The following is a 21,783-nucleotide window of genomic DNA, read 5'->3' as shown; positions in this document are numbered from 1 at the left end:
GCTTAGCAAGGCAATGTCATCAGCAAATCGCAGATTATTGAGGTATTCTCCATCTAGCCTTATCCCTAACTGCTCCCATTCCAAGTCTCTGAATACTTCCTCTAAACAAGCTGTGAATAGTACTGGGGAGATTGTGTCTCCTTGCCTAACACCTTTCTTTATGGGAATTTTGTTACTTTCTTTATGCAGAACTATGGTTGCTGTGCAGCCACTATATATATCTTCCAGCACTTTCACGTACGGCTCGTCTACCCCCTGATTTCGCAATGCCTGCATCACCGCCGAGGTTTCAACTGAGTCAAATGCTTTTTCGTAATCAATGAATGCTATGTATAACGGCTGGTTATATTCCGCGCATTTTTCTATCACCTGATTGATGGTATGGATATGATCGATAGTAGAGTACCGTTTCCGAAACCCTGCTTGATCCTTTGCTTGATTGCAGTCTAAGGTTGTCCTGATTCTATTAGCGATTACCTTAGTAAATACCTTATACGTAACAGACAGTAAGCTGATTGGTCTGTAATTTTTAAGGTCCTTAGAGTCCCCTTTCTTGTGAATGAGGATAATGTTTGCATTCTTCCATGCTTCCGGTACCGTCGATGACACCAGGCACTGCGTATACAGGGTGGCCAGTTTTTCTAGCACGATATCCCCCCCGTCCTTCAGCAAATCTGTAGTTATCTGATCCTCTCCAGCTGATTTCCCCCTTTTCATAGTGTCTAGTGCTTTCTTGACCTCGTCCTTCATCACTGGTGGAACGTCTGACTGTTTTTCCCTGACGCCAATCTCATTACGGTCCTGACTACTTTGGCTACTGTAGAGATCTGTATAGAACTCCTCGGCTACTTTGACTATCTTGTCCATATTAGTGATGACGTTGCCCGCCTTGTCCCTTATCGCATACATCTGGTTTTTGCCTATGCCCAATTTCTTCTTTACCGCTTTAAGGCTTCCCCCGTTCTTTACAGCATGCTCAATTTTCTCCATGTTATACTTCCTTATATCGGCCACCTTGCGCTTATTGATTAGCTTTGATATCTCGGCCAATTCGATCTGGTCTGTTGGATTGGAAGCTTTCATACTCTGCCGTTTCTTAATCAAATCTTTCGTCTTCTTAGACAGCTTACCGGTATCCTCTCTAACTATCCTACCGCCTACTTCTACCGCGCACTCAGTAATGATATCTCTGAAATTATTGTTCCTTGCCTCTAGGGTAATGTCGCCATCCTCAGTTAGAGCTGAATACCTATTCTGTAGCGAGATCCTGAACTCTTCTGCCCTCCCCCTCACCGCTAATTCGTTGATGGGTTTCTTTCTTACACTTTCTTGCTGAGCTTTACACGAATGTTATTGGCAAGTTTTTACACGACTAGCGGGCCCTGCAAGCATGTTCCGGGAAACGTCCGAATGTCCGCCTCCGGCTGCCCGTCGGACGTCCGGATCCACGAACGATAGTCCGACGGACGTCCGCTGTACGTATATCGAACATAACCGGACTTCCGTCGGATGTCCGAAGGTCCGAAAACGGACGTCCGTCGGTCGACCGTCGGACGTCTATGGCCGTCTGGGTTTCTTGTATAAAGTGCGCGATCGCTGCCGTTTTCTCAAGGTCAGGGCGAGCACTATCCTTGCTAATGATGTGACTGAGGAACCGCAGTTCTTCGTAGACAAAGTGGCATTTTTCTGCTTTCAAAATTAGCCCTGATGACATGATAGCTTCTAGCACTGTCCGAAGCCCTTTTAGGTGGTCTTCAAAGCTAGAGGAGAAGACAGCATCATCCAAGTATACCAGAAAAATCTGCCACTTCAAGCCCAGCCCGCCAGCACAGTGTCCATTACTCGTGCGGAGCAGATGCCAAATGGCCTCACCTTGAACTCGAAACAGCCGTCCGGTGTGATTAGTCCGGTCTTCTCGCGATCTCTTTCATCGACCTCAATTTGCCAATAGCCACTCTTCAGGTCCATCGATTGCAGAACCGGTTGAGTCGATGCGAGGAAGAGGGTAAACATCCTTCTTCGTTGTGCTGTTTAGGCGGCGGTAATCGACGCAGAAGTGAAGTGACCCGTCTTCCTTCTTCACCAGAACAACTGGTGTCACTCAGGGCCTCTTTAATGGCTGGATAACGTCATCACGAAGCATTTCATCGACTTGCTCGAGGATGGCTTGGCGTTCTCGCGGCGATACGCGATGGGGGCTTTGGCTCAGAAGTCGACGTGTTCATCCGTTATAATGCGGTGCATAGCTAGTGGTGTTTGTCGCACCTTCACGATGACGAGAAGCGCTCACAGTAGCTTCTAAGAAGACTACGAACCTGGTATTTTCTGCTGTGGGTTAATGCCGAATTGATGTCAAATGTAGGCTGACGAAATTGGTCAAGTGCGCCTTCTAGGGGTTGCTCGGGGAGGGCGAATACATCTCGGATGTCCGCTATTTATCGAGAAAAGCGATCTTCGTGCCTTTGTTAAGGTGCCGATACTCTCCAGTGAAGCTCGTGACCAGTACCTGAGCTTGTCAACGACGGAAATGGACGACGCCTCTTGCGATGCCAAGTCCTCTATCCAACTGAGTGTTTTCTTCGACAACCCCTTCCGCAATTTCGACTTCATTTGCACCCACAGGGACGATGACGTTTGATCGGAGCGGTACGGTCACTTCTCCGTCGAGGACTTTGAGGTCGACGTGATGCGTCTAAGTTCTCGCAGCAGGTATGGCTTTGTCCGTCGCGAGCTTGATGAGCTTAGATCGGAGATCGATGGCCGCTCGATATTCGTTCAGAAAATCTATGCCCAGAATCACGTCGTGGGAACACTGCTGTAGGACTATGAAGCTGATAGAGTAAGTATACGTCCATTTATTATGACCCTTGCGGTGCATCGCCCCGACAGCGTATTATAGCTACCATCAGCTGTGCGGATTAGAAGCCCATCCCAAGTGGTCGTCACTTTGTTGAGCTGGGCGGCGAAAGCTAAACTGATGACAGAGTAGTCAGCTCCGGTGTCCACTAGGGCGGTAACAGTGCATCCGTCAACATCAATGGATAGGGCACTTGTTCGTGACCTCGTATTGCATGTTGGCTTCGGTGTTCGATCTCTACTTCGTAGTTTGCTAGCTCGCGGCCAGGGCCAACTGTTGTTACTTCACTGGGTGGTGGAGTTAGTTTAACGCGTGGTCACGTGGTCGTTGATGTCTTCGTCGTGTGTAGCGGCGGGGTATTAGTTGAAGCGTCGTCGCTCGTCGTCGGCGGTGGAGAATCTTCCTTTGTTTGCCGTTTAGCAACCTCACCTCCAAAGGCTGCTACATTTAGTTTCCCCTACGGGGACTTGGGGATCTTCCGCGCACGCTGTCATCAGTTACCGCCTGGCGATGCAAAGCGGGCCCTGTACGGCGATAAGGACCTGAACCGACGTCTTGGTGGCGCAATCTCACCGCTACGCAGATAGTTGTCGATTTCTTGTGGTCGTTCACCTGGGCGTGGTCGTGGAGCGTCGACTGCAAATCCGCGGAGACCAGTTCGTCAGTACAGGCAGTGGGGCAGAATGTGGCCAGTCTCATCGCATTTGAAGCATTCAGTGTTTCGCTATCCTCCAGGACTGGAGCTTGGAGGTCGTTGGTCGGCTTGATGGGTGGCTCCCAAGGGCGGCTTTGAGGAACAGGACGGTAGTGCCGAGGGCTTGGAAAGTCATCACTTCGGGGCGCAGAGCGACGTAATGCAGCAGGGTAGTTCATCGCTATTGCCTCTTGTGCTGGTACCATCACAGCCGGACTTCTTCACGGACGACGTCCGCGAGCGTCGCCACCTGGGGTTGTTGGGATGATGGCAGCAATCGGCGGAGCTCCTCTCGCACGATCGGCCGGATGAGGAGCTCCCGAAGGCTCCCTCCGCTCGCAGATGCGCTGCTGTAGGAGCTTGTGCAGACCGGTTGGAGCGCTCGATCTTAGTGGCGAATTCCGGATTCCATCATCCTCTCTATGGTCGAAACTTCAGTTTCAAATTCCGCCATGGTTTTTGGCGGATTTCTGACAAGCCCTGCATAAAAAGGCTCTTTAACACGTCGCATTGAAAATTTTACTTCCTCACCTTGGGTGATATTAGGGTCGGCACGGCGAAAGGGGGGCTTCATCTCCTCAACGTAAGCCAGGACAGGCTCGTTAGGGAGTTGAACTCTTCATTGAAGGAGGGCCTGGGCTCTTTCCTTCGGACGACACTTGCAAAAGCAGTGAAAAACTATGTCTTCAAAATCTCCCAATCCTTTAGAGCTACCTAATGATGTTTGAGCCATATTAGGACAGATCCTTCAAGAGAAACGTAGACTTGCCTGAGCTTGGTTTTGTCGTTCCAGGCTTTGAACATTGACACGCGTTCGAACAGCTCGAGCTAGTCTTCCGCATCCTCGGTGGGCGGTCCATGGAAGATGGGCACCTCCCGGGGTGCACGAAAACAGCCGGTGCTGTAGACTTGGCCATTATCGATGTTGATGCTTTCCGGGGTCGCACGGGGTCCGGTCATGTTCGGGTTGGAGCTCTTGCAGTCGGCTGCTGGTTCGATGGCCTGTTGGCTTGTCCCCCAGGGCGACAGGAGCAAGGTTGTGATCTTGGCTTGAAGCGGCAAACCTGGACTCAAAGGGCAGTGCCTCCACCTGATGTCACGTTGTGGTGAAAAGGTCGATGACACAAATGAAGAGTCTTGTAGTGCAGTGAAGAAACTTTTTATTGTGCTGTCTTGCGATTCGGCGGAAGCGATAGCAACAATCGTTCTCGGCGGTCGTCTAATAAAGAATGCCCGTCAAACTCGTCAACGCTCAATTTAAAGGCTTCTGAGAACCATCTAGATAACGTCGCAAACTGCTACTAGCATAACCTGGAACATTGTAGAAACATACCCGAGTGGTCGGAAATCTTCAAGACAGATTTCTGCGCATCTTGCGCGACAAAGAAACTGATAATGTGGCGTCTCGCGACATCCAGCATTAACAAACAAAGAATACAGAATTGATATGAGTGCCAGAATCAGAGTGTTAAGGCTGCATGCCGGCAGCTGCTAAAAAGCAGCAAATACTGTTTTGAATGTTTCGAGGCAATTTTGTCATCTGTTGCTGGTTGAAGCTCAGCTCAAGCTCAAAAATTTTAAAAGCCGTAGTTGCATTTGCAGCTGCGACAAAGCATTTGCTCTGGGAACATACTTACGTAAAGAGCAGACACTTCCATAGGGCCGACCTAGATGGATGGATGGATGGATGGATGGATGGATGGATGGATGGATGGATGGATGGATGGATGGATGGATGGATGGATGGACGGACGGACGGACGGACGGACGGACGGACGGACGGACGGACGGACGGACGGACGGACGGGTGGATGGATGTATGGATGGATGGATGGACGGATGGATGGGTGAATGGGTGGGTAAGTGGGTGGATGGATGGATGGATGGATGGATGGATGGATGGATGGATGGATGGATGGATGGATGGATGGATGGATGGATGGATGGATGGATGGATGGATGGATGGATGGATGGAGGGAGGGAGGGAGGGAGGGATGGACGGACGGACGGGATGGATGGATGGAATATAGGAGCGTCCCATTTGAAACGGGGTGGTGCAGTAGCTATCACGCTCATTTTTCTCCCTATACCTTAATTATTGTTTTATATTGGTTAACTACGCCATCATTCTATTTATTACATTTTTGTTTCTACATCACTTTCATCCATCACATGCATTCACTTCTCTGCTTTTAAGCCACCAATCTTCCAGTCGTTTTTTGCTAGTTTCCACCGCCGGTTTATTCACCCGGCCACTGGTATCTCTAAACCCCAGAGCTTCAGGAACAGTGACTGCGCCTGCATCAACTTCCGGATGGATACCTTTACATTCGAGTATAATATGGTCAATTGTTTCACTGGAGTTACCACATACAGCACACGCGTCATCTCCAATGTTAAATTTCTTTTTGTAGCTGCGTGTTCTAAGGCACCCTGATCTAGCTTCAAAACGTAGGGCACTGACTCTTGAGTTATCCAATAAAGCTTCCTCCCTGATCTGCCTTTTCACTTTCGGTATAATTCCACACTGTTTCTTTTCCTTCGAATGTATCCAATTTTTACCTTCTGTGTTTTTCACCTGTTGCTTAATGCTCTTTATTTCTCCGTCTTTGTGACTAGCATACTTACTACAGTATTTCCCGCTCAATTTAATCCAAACGCCAGACTATTTAATCATAGCGCCATAGAATTTAATCTAGGCGCCACAGAAAATAATCCAAGCGCCAAAACATTTAATCCTGCCGCCACTGATTTTAATCTGGTCGCACTTCAACAGTTCCTGGACAGCCAAGACCATTAAATCTATTTCATCAACCCTATAATCATGCGCATCAAATAATTGGGCTTTCTGAGCGTATTAATATGAATAATGTTGTCAAGCGATTTTGGTGGGTCATGTAACAGTGTAATGTGATTTGGTGTGACATGTGCGATAATGCGCCCATTTTTCAACTGTATCATCATGGGTGTCAAATGAAAGGGCTTTTCGAGCTTAATAAGGCGAACATAGCAGTAAAACGATTTTGCTGAGTTACATGACAGTGTAACATGATTTCTCTTGACATGTGCGATAATTTGCTTTTTCTTTAACCTTCCAATCATGGGTATCAAATGATCGGGCTTTCCTAGCGTATTAAGATTAATAACGTTGTAAAGCACTTTCGATGAGTCATGTGACAGTGTAACGTGATTTGGTGTGACATGTGCGATAATCCGTCCCTTTTTCAACAGTATCGTCACGGGTATCAAATGAAAGCGATTTTCGAGCTTAATAACGCGAATATTGCAGTAAAACCATTTTGCTGAGTTACATGACAGTGTAACATGATTTCTTTGGACATGCGCGACAATTTGCTTTTTCTTTAACCTTATAACCATGGGCATCAAATGATCGAGCTCTCTGAGCACATTAAGATGAATAAGGTTGTAAAGCGATTTCGATGAGTCATGTGACAGTGTAACGTGATTTGGTGTGACATGCGCGATAATCCGTCCCTTTTTCAACAGTATCATCACGGGTATCAAATGAAAGCGATTTTCGAGCTTAATAACGCGAATATTGCAGTAAAACCATTTTGCTGAGTTACATGACAGTGTAACATGATTTCTTTGAACATGCGCGATAATTTGCCTTTTCTTTAACCTTATAACCATGGGCATCAAATGGTCGAGCTCTCTGAGAATATTAAGATGAATAAGGTTGTAAAGCGATTTCGATGAGTCATGTGACAGTGTAACGTGATTTTGTGTGACATGCGCGATAATCCGTCGCTTTTTCAACAGTATCATCACGGGTATCAAATGAAAGGGCTGTTCGAGCTTAATAATGCGAATATTGCAGTAAAACCATTTTGCTGAGTTACATGACAGTGTAACATGATTTTTTTGGACATGTGCGATAATGTGCTTTTTCTTTAACCTTATAATCATGGGTATCAAATGATCGGGCTTTCTCAGCGTATTAATATGAATAAGGTTGTAAAGCGATTTTGATGAGTCATGTGACAGTGTAACGTGATTTGGTGTGACATGCGCGATAATGTGCCCATTCTTCAACAATATCATCGCGGGTATCAAATGAAAGGGCTTTTCGAGCTTAATAACGCTATTATTGCAGTAAAACGATTTTGCTGAGTTACATGACAGTGTAACATGATTTCTCTGGACATGCGCGACAATTTGCTTTTTCTTTAACCTTATAATCATGGGTATCAAATGATCGGGTTTTCTGAGCGTATTAAGATGAATAAGGTAGTAAAGCAATTTTGATGAATCACATGACAGTGTAACGTGATACGTGATATTTTTAGCTTTTGGCACCCTATAGTCATGTGTTCCAAATGATTCAGGTTTTTGAGAGTAATGGAGCGAATGTTTCAGTAATATAGATTTGCTGAATTACGAGGTTATGTAGCGTGATATGGTGTGACATCCGCGATTGTTTCCCTCATTTTGAACCGTACAATCACAGGTATCAAATGAGTCGGTGCTTTGAGAGCAGAAAGATGAGTACTGGAATGAATAAATATTGGTGAAATATGAGACATTTTGACTTGAAATGGTTGATATTTCATTAAACAAACACTTTTTTCAACCCTATCAGCACCGGTATCAAGTGATGAATAGTCTTTTATAGCACGCCAAGGCAAATACTGCAGTAATACCTTTTTTTTCGGAGTGATTTGGCACAGTTACGCGGTTTGTTTTTAGATACGCGGTAATGCATCACATTCTCAATGTTATCATGATATTTGCCAGAATCATCCACTGAGTGCAGACAAACTATTTTGCAGTAAAGCTTTTCTGTTGAGTCATGAGACGATGTGAATAAATCGGTGTAAAAGGCTAAAACTGCAGCAAAATAATTTTGCTAAATTATTGTTCGAAGCTACGTCATTCGCTTGGACATAGCCGATAATATGCTAATTTTTCATATATTTGTTAGGGGCATATGTTTACTCGGCTTCTTGAGCGTTTAGCCGAATGCAGTGAAATAATTTCAGATTTTTCTCAATTTGCCTACTTTTGCTTGACATGCGGTAAATGACCCTCTTATTGCCTTCTCATGATGTTAAAGTAGATCGACTTTATCAGCGTAAGAATGCTACCAATGGAATGCGTTTTAGGACTTTGACGATATTGCCAAATTAATCGGTTATTGTTATTTATAAATGAAGTCAATGGTTCTGCAGCCGTTATTAGTGTAATAGCTGATGACATTCCAGCTTGAACCTAGCAACGAGAGCTGGAAAAGGAGAGAAAGACAAGCAAGGCAAAAATCGGTTCTTCATATTGCGATTGAGGCTACTGCTGCTCCATTCCATTCATGTTCAGTAGCTGATGTTCTGTGTGAGGCACAGAAACCGACGTTTACGCTCCGTTTTGGTTTGTTCAAGAGAAAGAAAGCACTCTTTTTTTTTTAATTGTCACCGAGGCGAGAACGAGTTTGTTCTACCAGACCTCAGTCTAGAGGCAATAAAGGTAGGCCTGAGCAGGGATGTCTAGTATGTTGCATTTCGCGCAGCGGTAGGAGTGATGGTGTTGGTCGCACATTGTTGCAAGGCCTCTCTGACGGGGTCATAGTTTCTGTTCGTGCGAGACGGTGTCCACTCTGTCGGCAAGAAAAGCAAGCGTATCATGCATGTGATGCCGCGAGCGAGCTCGAAATCGTCCCAATTTCTGCGATCGCTCTAAGGCAACTAGCTTTCAAGTGCCTTTATATCCATCAAAGAGTCTTTAGTGTTTCAAAATATGTTCATTTTACACACATTACGCATTCTCTTTCAATATTGTGTGAATTATGTACAAGCCTTTTCTATTAAAATATCAGTTTGAACAGAAGATGAATTTTTTTGGTTATTTGTTGAAGACAGAAAATAAATGCCAATGACAAAAGTAGCTGTGCAAAATGTGTATATCACACATTTATGGCGTAGTCATTTATTGGATGCTTATAGTTCAGCTTCCTCTACTGTCTTCAAGCTGTTTAGCATTCTTCTTGACAGTGTTGCACGTTTTATTAGTGTAAAATAACCTTTATTCACACATAGCCCCAGCAATGCATTTGTTATGATTGCAGTTATTTTATTGTCACTAAGATTTTTGTCATTCAGCAGTCATTCTGGGCGCTGAAGCCAAGTAAAATGCACTATTCTCCTAGCAGCTGCTACAGCAGAGCAGCAGCTACAGATTTGTTATATCTGATATATAAGCATTTTGTATACTGCACCATGCATACAGTACCTATTTGTATAGGTAGCTTCAATATGCAATAGAATGGCTTCTTTGCGCCTAGTAATTTATTCTCGAATGTACATGTCAATGTTGTGTGGTCAATGTATATCAAGGTACATGTGCTTCTCTATATGCTGCCTCTTTTGCAGTAAAAACACTCAAGTGAAATGCTGCTGCCAAGAAATAAGTGTTTCTACTGAATATAAGTGGCAGTAAAAAAAAAAAAAGGATCTTTGTTGGTAGTATTTTCTGATTACAATCAGCATCATGAACATTTACTGCCTTGCTGTAATACTGCACTTTTCAGTTTAAGCATGTTTACACCACAGTGACCACAGCCAACTGTACCAGGCTGCAAGACGGTAGCAGAGAAGAGACAGCGAGCTGGGACTGGGATGGCTTGGCGCTGGTGTAATCAGCCATGACTTCAGTGGGTAGTTGCCGTCTCATGGGTAACCAAAATATGACATCCACTTAGGCCCATCTTTTGCTAATCTCGACAGCTTTTGATCATGCTTTAGCACTCAATTGAAGATCCATACTAAGTAGCCCACAGCCAGAATCGTAAACATTCGCAGGAAGGCTTACAAAGTGTGCCAATGCTGTTTAGGCAAGCATCATTGTAAGGACAGCCTTGTAACTTGGTAGTGATGATTACCTGCATAACAGAAGATATTTGTCTCCTATTGCTTTTGCCATGAACAAAATTTCACTGCAACATGCATTCTTGGCATATAGCCCGCCTCAGCATATTCAGGAAATGTATCTCTTGCCGAAGCCGAAATCTAAGTCAGTCTCTCCCTGCAAGGCTTGTTTAAAAAAAAAAAAAGTCTTGTCCTCAGAAAAGACTCCTGGTCTTTGCAGAAATGAAAAGAAGCAGGCGTTTTTTACGGCGTATTCACTTTCAAGCCGCGAATGTGTCGCAGGCAGGGAGCGTGACAAATAGCCCGTAACCAGTCATCGAGGAGCAAGGCGCGCTGGACAATCAACAGTCCCTTCATCCTGTGCTTTACATATAAAGGGCAGGTATACAGAACCCTTTCGACAGCTCTCGCTAGGTCATTTTGAAGACAACTGTTAAAAAACAACGCACGAGTGGGAACGAGACCTTTTGGTCGGAAAAAAAGCCTTGCAGAGAAGCCGACTTACAAGTGGTATTGCACACATCAATGCATATAATCAAGATCGTTCGATGACCAACACGGGTTTTTAGAGCTTAATCGGGAAAAAGACGCAGGTGTTCAGCAGACCTTCGATCACCTTTCGGTGCACAGGAGTACCGCTATCAAACATTATGGTGTTGCAGCGCTGGCAGACAAGGACAAGACTAGGGACACACACAATTGCACTGAACTTACAACTTTATTTTGGACGCTTTTGATTCGCGCATATATAATTGACAGAAGGATGAAATGAAAAGAATCAGGCGTTTTTACAGCGCATTCACAAACGCTAGACGAACGCGCCGTGGAGGAGGCGTTGCTCCGGCAGGGCAGCCAGGGTCACGAAATGCGCGTGTTCGCTTCGCAGATCTGAGATAAAGCAGGCACAATACAAGTTTACTATGATCTTCAGAACTCTTCGGCAAACACACGCAGTCAATAACAAAATCTACTCACTATTGTGATGTCCACAACGTGCGTAGAACCCCTTGCCTAGCGACTTGTTTCCGTTTCCTTGACGGCAATCATCGTTCCGCCCGATGGCTTCCGCTACCGACGCACTGCGTGATGCAAACGATCTTACATTCCCTACGTACGTTGGAAGCACGGTATAATCGTGGTTGGAAGCCTCCGGTAGCAAAAAAAATGCGGTGCGCTTGCCGCCGCGGTGACGACGCACTCGCCCGCAAGCCGCCGTTCATCGATGTTCGTCGGCAATCGTCGCGCAGTCAGTACACTTTCTGCTTGTTCCCGAGTTGAACAGAGCCGGAGCAACTTGTCCGGCAAGTGAAACGCGTCCTCGTGCTTCATTCTTCGCTGTGGTTCGCCGATACAATGCCTCAAAGCGGCGCATCGCAATTTACGCGGCCGCCATTTTCACTCTCAAACGTTTGAGACTGCTTCTGTCGCTCTCAAAAAAACGCTCTCAATTTGCGGCCATATTTAGGTGCTCAACGTCATCATTTCTTTCGTGTTCATGACGTCTGATGACGTCCACCGGTGACGCAGAACTGACCGGTCAGAACTGACCAATAGGACATAGGCATTTGAGAGCGATTTTGAGAGCGATTCGTTTGAGAGCGGTGCGTAATACGGCCCCAGTACTCATCTTTCTGCTCTCAAAGCACCGACTCATTTGATACCTGTGATTGTACGGTTCAAAATGAGGGAAACAATCGCGGATGTCACACCATATCACGCTACATGACATCGTAATTCAGCAAATCTATATTGCCGAAACATTCGCTCCATTACTCTCAAAAATCTGAATCATTAGGAACACATGACTATAGGGTGCCAAAAGCTAAAAATATCACGTATCCCGTTACACTGTCACGTGATTCATCAAAATTGCTTTACTACCTTATTCATCTTAATACGCTCAGAAAGCACGATCATTTGATACCCATGATTATAAGGTTGCAGAAAAAGCAAATTATCGCGCATGTCCGGAGAAATCATGTTACACTCTCATGTAACTCAGCAAAATCCTGTTACTGCAATAATAGCGTTATTAAGCTCGAAAAGCCCTTTCATTTGATACCCGTGATGATGTTGAAAAATGGGCACATTATCGCTCATGTCACACCAAATCACGTTACACTGTGACATGACTCATCAAAATCGCTTTACAACCTTATTCATATTAATACGCTGAGAAAGCCCGATCATTTGATACCCATGATTATAAGGTTAAAGAAAAATCAAATTATCGCGCATGTCCAAAGAAATCATGTTACACTATCAAGTAACTCAGCAAAATGGTTTTACTGCAATATTCGCGTTATTAAGCTCGAAAATCGCTTTCATTTGATACCCGTGATGTTACTGTTGAAAATATTGACGCATTATCGCGCATGTCAAACCAAATCACGTTGCACTGTCACATGACTCATCAAAATCGCCTTACAACCTTATTCATCTTAATACGCTCAGAAAGCCCGATCATTTGATACCCATGATTATAGGGTTGGAAAAAAAGAAATTATCGCGCATGTCCAGAGAAATCATGTTACACTGTAATGTAACTCAGCAAAATCGTTTTACTGCAATAATAGCGTTATTAAGCTCGAAAAGCCCTTTCATTTGATACCCGTGATGATATTGTTGAAAAATGGGCACATTACGCGCATGACACACCAAATCACGTTACACTGTCACATGACTCATCAAAATCGCTTTACAACCTTATTCATATTAATATGCTGAGAAAGCCCGATCATTTGATGCCCATGATTATAAGGTTACAGAAAAAGCACATTATCGCGCATGTCCAGAGAAATCATGTTACACTGTCATGTAACTCAGCAAAATCGTTTTACTGCAACAATAGCGTTATTAAGCTCGAAAAGCCCTTTCATTTGATACCCGTGATGATACTGTTTAAAAAGGGACGGATTATCGCGCATGTCACACCAAATCACGTTACACCGTCACATGACTCATCGAAAGTGTTTTACAACCTTATTAATCTTAATACGCTAGGAAAGCCCGATCATTTGATACCCATGATTGGAAGGTTAAAGAAAAAGCAAATTATCGCGCATGTCAAGACAAATCATGTTACACTGTCATGTAACTCAGGAAAATCGTTTTACTGCTATATTCGCCTTATTAAGCTCGAAAAGCCCTTTCATTTGACACCCATGATGATAGAGTTGAAAAATGGGCGCATTATCGCACATGTCACACCAAATCACATTACACTGTCACATGACCCACCAAAATCGCTTGACAACATTATTCATATTAATACGCTCAGAAAGCCCAATTATTTGATGCGCATGATTATAGGGTTGATGAAATAGATTTAATGGTCTTGGCTGTCCAGGAACTGTTGAAGTGCGACCAGATTAAAATCAGTGGCGGCAGGATTAAATGTTTTGGCGCTTGGATTATTTTCTGTGGCGGCTAGATTAAATTCCATGGCGCTATGATTAAATAGTCTGGCGTTTGGATTAAATTGAGCGGGAAATACTGTAGTTAGTTTCCTAGTTCTTTTCCTCCATTGTGAGTCAACGCTTTTCAAGTATAGATATCTAAATACTTTAGCTGCCCATCTGTTACTGTCCAATTTCCTCAGGCGTTCCTCATATAATATTTTACTCTGAGCTTCCCGTACTTCGAAAGATGCCCAGCCCATATCTCCCTGTACCGCCTCTTTGTTGTTTTGCCGTGGGCATCGTCCAACGGCTCTCTGATTTTTCTTCTAATGTCGACTGTACCTCTGATTTTAGGCACAAAACCGCATTTCTGAAAGTAAGTTCGGGCACCATAATTCCTTTCCAAATATCCCCACAATGCCCTATGCTTAATTATCCTGGCATTTCTTCGCCCTTTGGCCTTAAGCATAGACTCCTTTATACTCTGTGCCTGTAAACGCGCCGCGCGAACAATAGAGCGGCGCCGTCGAGTAAAGTTGAGCGGTCCCCTCGCTGAGGGCGCCGCTGACGTAGGGGTCGAGGCGCACGGGTCGCCCGGGTACGAATGTCGGCGTGGGGGGGGGGGGGGGGGGGGGGGGGGGGGGGGGGAGCGCTGTTATTCGCTAGCGGGATAACTGTTCCTAAGCATGAGTAGTGCATATTCAGCATATTTACTTGTAAGGCCCACATCCACTAAGCATAACAAGTGATCATGATTCTTGTTAGGCAATAACACCAACGCTATATGACATTTTATGTCAGGCAGTTTCAAGAAATTGCGCATGGCTCGAAAAACTGCATGACTGCTCCGCTAGCGCCAATGGTAATAGAAAAATTACAATGCTAGTCTATGATGCAATAAAACAAAATTTAAGAAGAAAGGCACCAGCATTTATTTACACATTTCACAACAGCAATTGTGCTTCAAGAGTACCATGTAGAAGTGGTGTGATGAATAGCTGCCACAAGTAGGGAAAAACGTTCACGGTGACTGCTGTCACTGATAGCACTTCAGAAGTCAGCTTGATTTACAAGTGATTAGAACAACTGCATCGCAGTATGCCATTGAGATCTGTAAGGAGAACAATTTTGGTATCAACTGTTACTTTTAATGATTCAGCGCGTCGTACAAATCTTTTTTTTTTAGCCAGAAAAACAAGGAACGACAAATATACGCGTTGCATCTTTCTGTTTTGATCACTCCAAAATAATAGTCACAATAGGCAAAGCTCGTGTGTTTTTTTTTTTTTCACAGAATTGCGCAGTTAGCGAAACAAAAACTGCGCTGGAGCACATGTAACATACCACACAGACGAGCTAACCAGGGAGGAAGTTCGCATCGCAGTCCAGAAAATACACGTGCACATTTAATATTATTACCTTACTGACGCGTAATAAACACACTTCTGGTGCTGTCATTATTTCTCACAGGCCTTAATGCGGTTGAGTGCGAGAAGGAAAACTAATATAGGCTTTGCAAGATTTGGTTTAACTCACTTTAAAGTAGTCATCTTCACAATAGGTAAATCTTGTGTTTCTATTCCATCACAAATTTTCGTAATTAGCGTATACTGCAAAAAAAAAGCTTCGCAGGAGCACACTAACACACTACGCAGACGAGCTAGGCAGGGAAGCAAGCAGTCCAGAAAGAACAGGTGCGCATCTAACATTACTATTGCAGTATTGACGCTTAATAAACACATTGGTGCTGTTACTATTTTTTACAAGCCTCAAAGCAGCTGAATACTACGCAGCGATCGCCGGAAGGACAAAGCAAAGCTGGCACTTACCATTTGGTGCAGTGCTGTATTCCTGCAGCACTCGAAGGCAGAGAAAAGTAGAAGCATGACCTTGCACACAGCAGAACAGTCCACGAAACAGCGAGATAGCGGCAGCGCGTGGCTATCCGGACCGCTTTTCAACACGGCGCATCCGGCACTCGCCTGGCGAAGGTGACCCTACGTCGCTGTCTCCATCTCTCGGCAGCCAGCGGCGTAACTTGTCAACGGAGGATGAGCGGCGGCGACGGCCGCGGAGAGAGGAGTTGACAGGCAGAGAGTGTATAAAGGAGGATATGCCTTAAGTGATTGCTCATGCATTCCAATGTATGCCAATCCTTCGTTTACCCATACCCCCAGATATTTATATTCTGCTACTTTGGGGCTGAAACCTATGGGGCTGAAACGTGGAGCCTAACCAAGAGAGTTCTACTTAAGTTGAGGACAACCCAGAGGGCTATGGAACCAAAAATGGTAGCGATAACATTAAAAGATAGGAAGCGTGCAGAGTGGGTTAGAGAAATAACTCAAGTTACCGACATTCTAGTAGACAGGACATGTAGTGTGAAGAGAGGATAACCGATGGTCTCTTAGAGTAACAAACTGGATTCTAAGGGAAGGAAAGCGTAGCAGGGGGCGGCAGAAAGTTAGGTGGGCGGATGAGGTTAAGAAGTTCGCAGGGGTCAAGTGGATGCAGCTAGCACAGAACCGGTTTAAGTGGAGAAATATGGGAGAGGCCTTCGCCCTGCAGTGGGTATAGTCAGGCTGATAATGATGATGACGATGATGACTCTGGGTATTTCATGGCCTTGTATTTTAAGACTCTGATCAGTTGAGCCGTTGAAAATCATCAGAACCGAATTAACTGAGCTAAAACTGATGCTTAGAGTGTCCCCTTCGTCTCCGCAATACTTAAAGTTTGCAATTCTTCCAGACTCTCAGCTAGCAGCACTATATCGTCTGCATACATCAAACCGGGGAGGCGCTGCTCTACCGCCTTTCCACCTAATCTATATGACAGGTTAAAACCTAGGTTACTGTCTTGTATCCTCCGTTCCAGGTTTATCGTATAAAGCATGAACAGCAGCGCTGATAGAGGACAGCCTTGTCTTAATCCTTTGCATACTTTGACATCTTCCGTACTTCTTATCCCTTCCCATGTATTTTCTGCTTTGTTATCTCGGTATATGTCCTCTAGGAACTCTATTATCTCATAACCGATACCTTCGTCTTTTATTATGTTCCACAGGAGTTCCCTGCTTACGTTGTCGTACGCCCTTTTATGTCCAGGAATGCCTACTACACTGCCGCCAGCGCCCCGAGCGGCTGGTAAGACCGCGTATTACGTCCTCCCAGATTTTAGGCGCGTGCTTTTGCTCTGTTTCAATTTTTGTTTCGATAACAATGCTTTCCATTTTAATTTACCTTTGGCTGTTAAAATATTCAACTACAACGTCTGTAGTTCAACACAGTGTTGTGTCCGAGCTAATTTATTGCTCAGAAGGCGTCGGTGTGTCTGCATTCGCTCCACGGGCATCTCAGCAAGCTTCGCCTGCAGATGTCCACCCGGTCTGCACGCACGCCTCAACAGCCGCTGTCCTCACCCATGGCCATTTCGAAGCACCGATTTAGTCGCTTTGTGAAGAAACGGCCGGACTTCCCAAGAAGAGCCTGGCCTGTTAATGACCTACAGAGAGGCGGCGGCGGAGCAAGCGACCGTCGTCGGAGCCGCGCGGTGTCGGTTTACGGTACTCGGCGTTGGACAAAAGCGGAGGGAGAAGCCATCGTCGGCTTCGTGCGAGGTCTGGCCTGCTGGCTGAAGTGTTTGCTGCTGAGTGGGAGACCCACAAGGCGCCGGACCGAACGGACAAAAACAGAGGCAAGCCGTGAGAATAGAACGATGGGGGGTCGCTTGTGAACTGGCGACGTGTTTGTTTAAGTGTAGTGGCACACGTGCAAGAATGTGCGGGGCGGGGCCCAGTGATGCAATGCGCAAACTGTCACCTCGCGCTGTGCGATTGGCTAGTGCCGAAGATGAACTAATTCCCTGCCTAGGCATCTAGGGAGACCTAAGAGAAGAAAACCTGATGTCCGACATCTGGAGAGAGCCTCCTTCTGAAATCTTCAAAAGTGTACATATGTAAATAAACTACTTGTACACAGCTCTAATGAAAGTTCCACGTCTCAGCGGTTCCTCAACGCCTCGCCGGTCAACGCTACCATCTGCTCCGGTCCTGTGCGTCCGTCGTCGCGACAACTGATTGGCAGCGCGGTGGGATCGAACCTGGCTGACTGATGGAGAAGAGCACACCGAGATCACGGAGACTGGCAGTTGCGGACTAGTGAGTGCTGGCATTGCTTTTGAGTTAACAAGGTAATAAGATAGAGGAATAATCTTAATTCTGGGGAGGCCAGCCGCAGAAGCGTAAATTAAAGTACTTCTGGGTGGAGGCCAGGGCATTGTCACACTGCTGTCATGGATTTGAAAAAACTGCTCAAGTCTCAACTCGTGAGTCTGGGGGAGGAGCTAGGCATCAAGGTTGGCCCTGAAATGACAAATAATGAGGTCATGATGGCAATACAAAGTTCGGATACCGAGAGTGAGCAAGTAGAAGAGACATGGTTGGAGATTAAGAGAGCCCAGGCGGAAGAGGAAAAGCAATTAGAGCTTGAAGTAGAGAAACTTCGCCTGCAAGTTGAACTCAGAAAGACGAGCGTTGTTCAAGGAGTAGAGGTAGCGGTCCGACAAGATCTTTATGATCTATCAAAATTATTGCAACAATTTAAGGTTGGGCAGGACATAGGCCTCTATCTTGTGAACTTCGAGAGTACGTGCGAAAAGGCACAGTTTGATCGCAGCTCTTGGCCGCGGCGTTTGTTAAGTTTGTTGCCTTGTGAGGCAGCGGATGTAACTGCTCGACTCTCTGCGGAGGACTCTGACGACTACGATAAAGTTAAGGCGAGCCTTCTCAAGAGATTTCGTCTGTCGTCAGAGGCTTTCAGACAGAGATTTCGGAGCATTACAAATAGGGAAGGTGCTAGCTATGGAAAGTTTGCCTATGAGTTGAAGGCAAACCTGGCGGAATGGATGGTAGGCGCCAAAGCCAATAATGAGTACCTCAAGGCCTTGGAAATCATTGCTATCGAGCAATTTCTTTCTAAAGTTCCAGAGGCGATGAGAATTTGGATTCAGGACAAGGCAACTGTCAGCTCGGTGCAGGCAGCGGCAGAACTTGCGGACGAATACGTCTCCCGCCGAAGGGTGCGAGAGGAGCTTTCTCCCGCTATGCCGACTGATAAGGGAAATAGCGTGACAGGGTCAGGACTGAAAAAGCGCCAGTGAAGTTCAGGATCTAAGCTGGGAAATGTGACAACGGACACTACGAAAACGCTTAGTGTTGAAAAGTCAGAAAGTGAGCCTGAAAAAAAGGGGGCGCACGATCGGTTACAGAGGAAGATTTTTGAAGCGCGCAAACCGCCTGTCTGCTATAACTGCCAAGAATCTGGGCGCATTGCAGCGGGATGTCGAAAACCGAAAGTTACGTTCGCATACACTTGCGATTCGGTGACGGATGAGGAACTACTCAATACTTATTTGTTTGATTTGACTGTCAAGTGCCGAGTGCTCAGGGACAGTGGGGCAACAATTGACCTTGTACATCCTGATTACGTGGAAGAAAAGCAGTTCAGCGGGAAATGTGCGTGGATAAAGCCGATTCTGGAGGGATCTAGTGTTTGCCTTCCAGTAGCGGAAGTCGCAATCACTGGACCTTTCGGTGAAGTTCGTACTGAGGCTGCAGTTTCAAACAAGCTGCCACCGCAGTACCCCTACTTGTTTTCTAACCGAACGGACCAGCTTCTGAGAGCTGAAGGGAAAAGCTTGACAGAGGGAGTCGTTCAGGCGCTCACAAGAGCTGAGGCGCGTTCCCTTGCTGCCAAGCTAGAGAGGAATGAGGCTGACTCAGGGCAGGAGGAGAGAGGTGTCGCGGGTGCACAGTTTCCGACATCGCAGAGGAACGATGAACAAGGGAGCAGTAAGGACGCAGCCAACATGGAGGAGGCACAGACTAGGGCGGAAAGTTACTACGAACGAAATGCAAAGTTGCAGTCGTATCAAGAAGGCGATCAAGTCCTTGTCCTGCGCCCATCGCGAGCGAATAAGCTCAAAGATCAATAGGAAGGGCCGTTCCGAGTGGTGAAAAATCTTTCAGAGACGAACTACGAAATCGAGCGAAGGCGCCTAGATGTCACGGTCTGTCACCTCTTGAAACTATACGAGGGCGAGATTCAGGCAGTCAGCTTTTAACGTCCGTGAGGAATTAACCACCGAGATTCCTCAGCTGGGCAGCTCTAAAGAAAGTGCTTGCCTGGTTTGGGCATCCCAAAAACTGGCTTGCTACCTCTACGGAACCCCGTTCATCTTTGTGACAGACCACTGTCCACTAACGCGGCTTTCGCAAATGTCAGGGAAAAATCCTCGAATATAGAGAGGGAGCATTGCGCTCCAAGATTTGAGCTTCAGGATGCGGTACAAAAATGGAAAGACAAATGCTCAAGTCGATGGCTTGAGCCGTGCTTAATACTCTTTTTACCGCTTCCGTGAACGAGGAAGATACAAAGACACCCGTTACTGTTCTAAGTGTTTAAGTTAGGTATTGTTGTACTGAAATTTTCTTAGCAATTTTCCCAAGTGAGTGAATTTAGCTTTTTGTGCACCGAAGAGAGGGAGTGAGATAGAAAACAGAATGACAGTAGTGTGACAGGGTCCGCAAATATGATACTGGGCAGAGATATTTGTTTATCATGCCTGGGAGCTTGAGAGCTTTTTCTGGCGCTTGCTTGGTTTGTGGCGCCAGCCTGCGATTTGGGAGTGGCCCAACCACAGTATGAAGAGGCTGATCTCTAACGTCGAGCAGCGGAAACTCCTCGCCGTCCGAGATCTTCTCGTCGGCGGAGGAGCTGTTGTGTCCGATCTAATGTATTGCTCAGAAGGCGTCGGTGTGTCTGCGTTCGCTCTACGGGAATCTCAGCAAGCTTCATCTGCAGATGTCCACCCGGTCTGCAACCACACTTCAACAGCTGCTGTCCTCACCCATGGCCATTTCGCAGCACCGATTTAGTCGCTTTGTGAAGAAACGGCCGGACTTCCCAAGAAGAGCCTGGCCTGTTAATGACCTACAGAGGGGCGGCGGCGGAGCAAGCGACCGTCGTCGGAGCCGCGCGGTGTCGGTTTACGGTACTCGACGTCGGACAAAAGCGGAGGGAGAAGCCATCGTCACCTGAACTTGCAGAGAGCCGGCTCCGTGAACTGCGCATGCGCGCCCAGAACCAAAGTGGAAAAAAGGATGCGTTGATTCTCTCGACGGATGTGACGTCAAATAACTTTTAGTATTTGCTTTTTTGTGGAAATAAGCCTCAAACCCAGATGCCAATTACCCCGTTTCACACCGGCCGAGCCACCCGAGCAAAAGCTGGCGCTCTTCGGGCAATAGGTGCTCGCGCCTTGCGAGCCCTAGGTCGCTTTTCACGCGTCGTCTTGTTGTAGTTTGCGGGGCATCATCCCGATAATGCAAATTCGGTGAAAATCTGACTCAGTTCGTGGATTGTTGCCCTAAATTCAACAGCGCAGCCTTCGGTCCTGTCCCTGGCCTGTCTGCAGCCTCCGACTACGGTGAGTCGTACGCGAATGATGGTGTTTCGTACATGCCCGCGAGCTCTAGGTAAAGCATTTGTCGGCGTTCTGCTACCGTCTTGCAGCTTTTTTAACGAGTTTTTACACGGCAGTGCACCTATGCGGTAGTCACAATTACTGACGCGGCGTAATCACACGACAGTCTCCGGGCGAAGGCATGTGGAGACTGCAGAATGGCGCGATCCCGTTTCTTCGCGCTTGAAACAACCGTTGCATACCTGCTGCTGTGCACCGATCGGTCGCCGGTTGCTGTTGTCTTCGGGGTGCACTGGGGTACTGGGACGTACGCGGCGACTTACAGATGATGTGAAACTATTTGTGAGTCGACAGTCACGGAAGTTTGTAATTTGCTTTTTTTTTAAGATTCTTCGTTTGTGGCCTAATTTGTTTGGGCAGTAGCAGGCATTTTGGTGTGCGCTAGCCTGAACGCGCTGGTTTATGAT

Source organism: Amblyomma maculatum, chromosome 5, assembly GCF_055883805.1.
Source record: "Amblyomma maculatum isolate TAMU_Amacu chromosome 5, ASM5588380v1, whole genome shotgun sequence".
In the NCBI taxonomy this organism is placed as follows: domain Eukaryota; kingdom Metazoa; phylum Arthropoda; class Arachnida; order Ixodida; family Ixodidae; genus Amblyomma; species Amblyomma maculatum.
Note: the sequence above shows the minus strand (reverse complement) of the source record.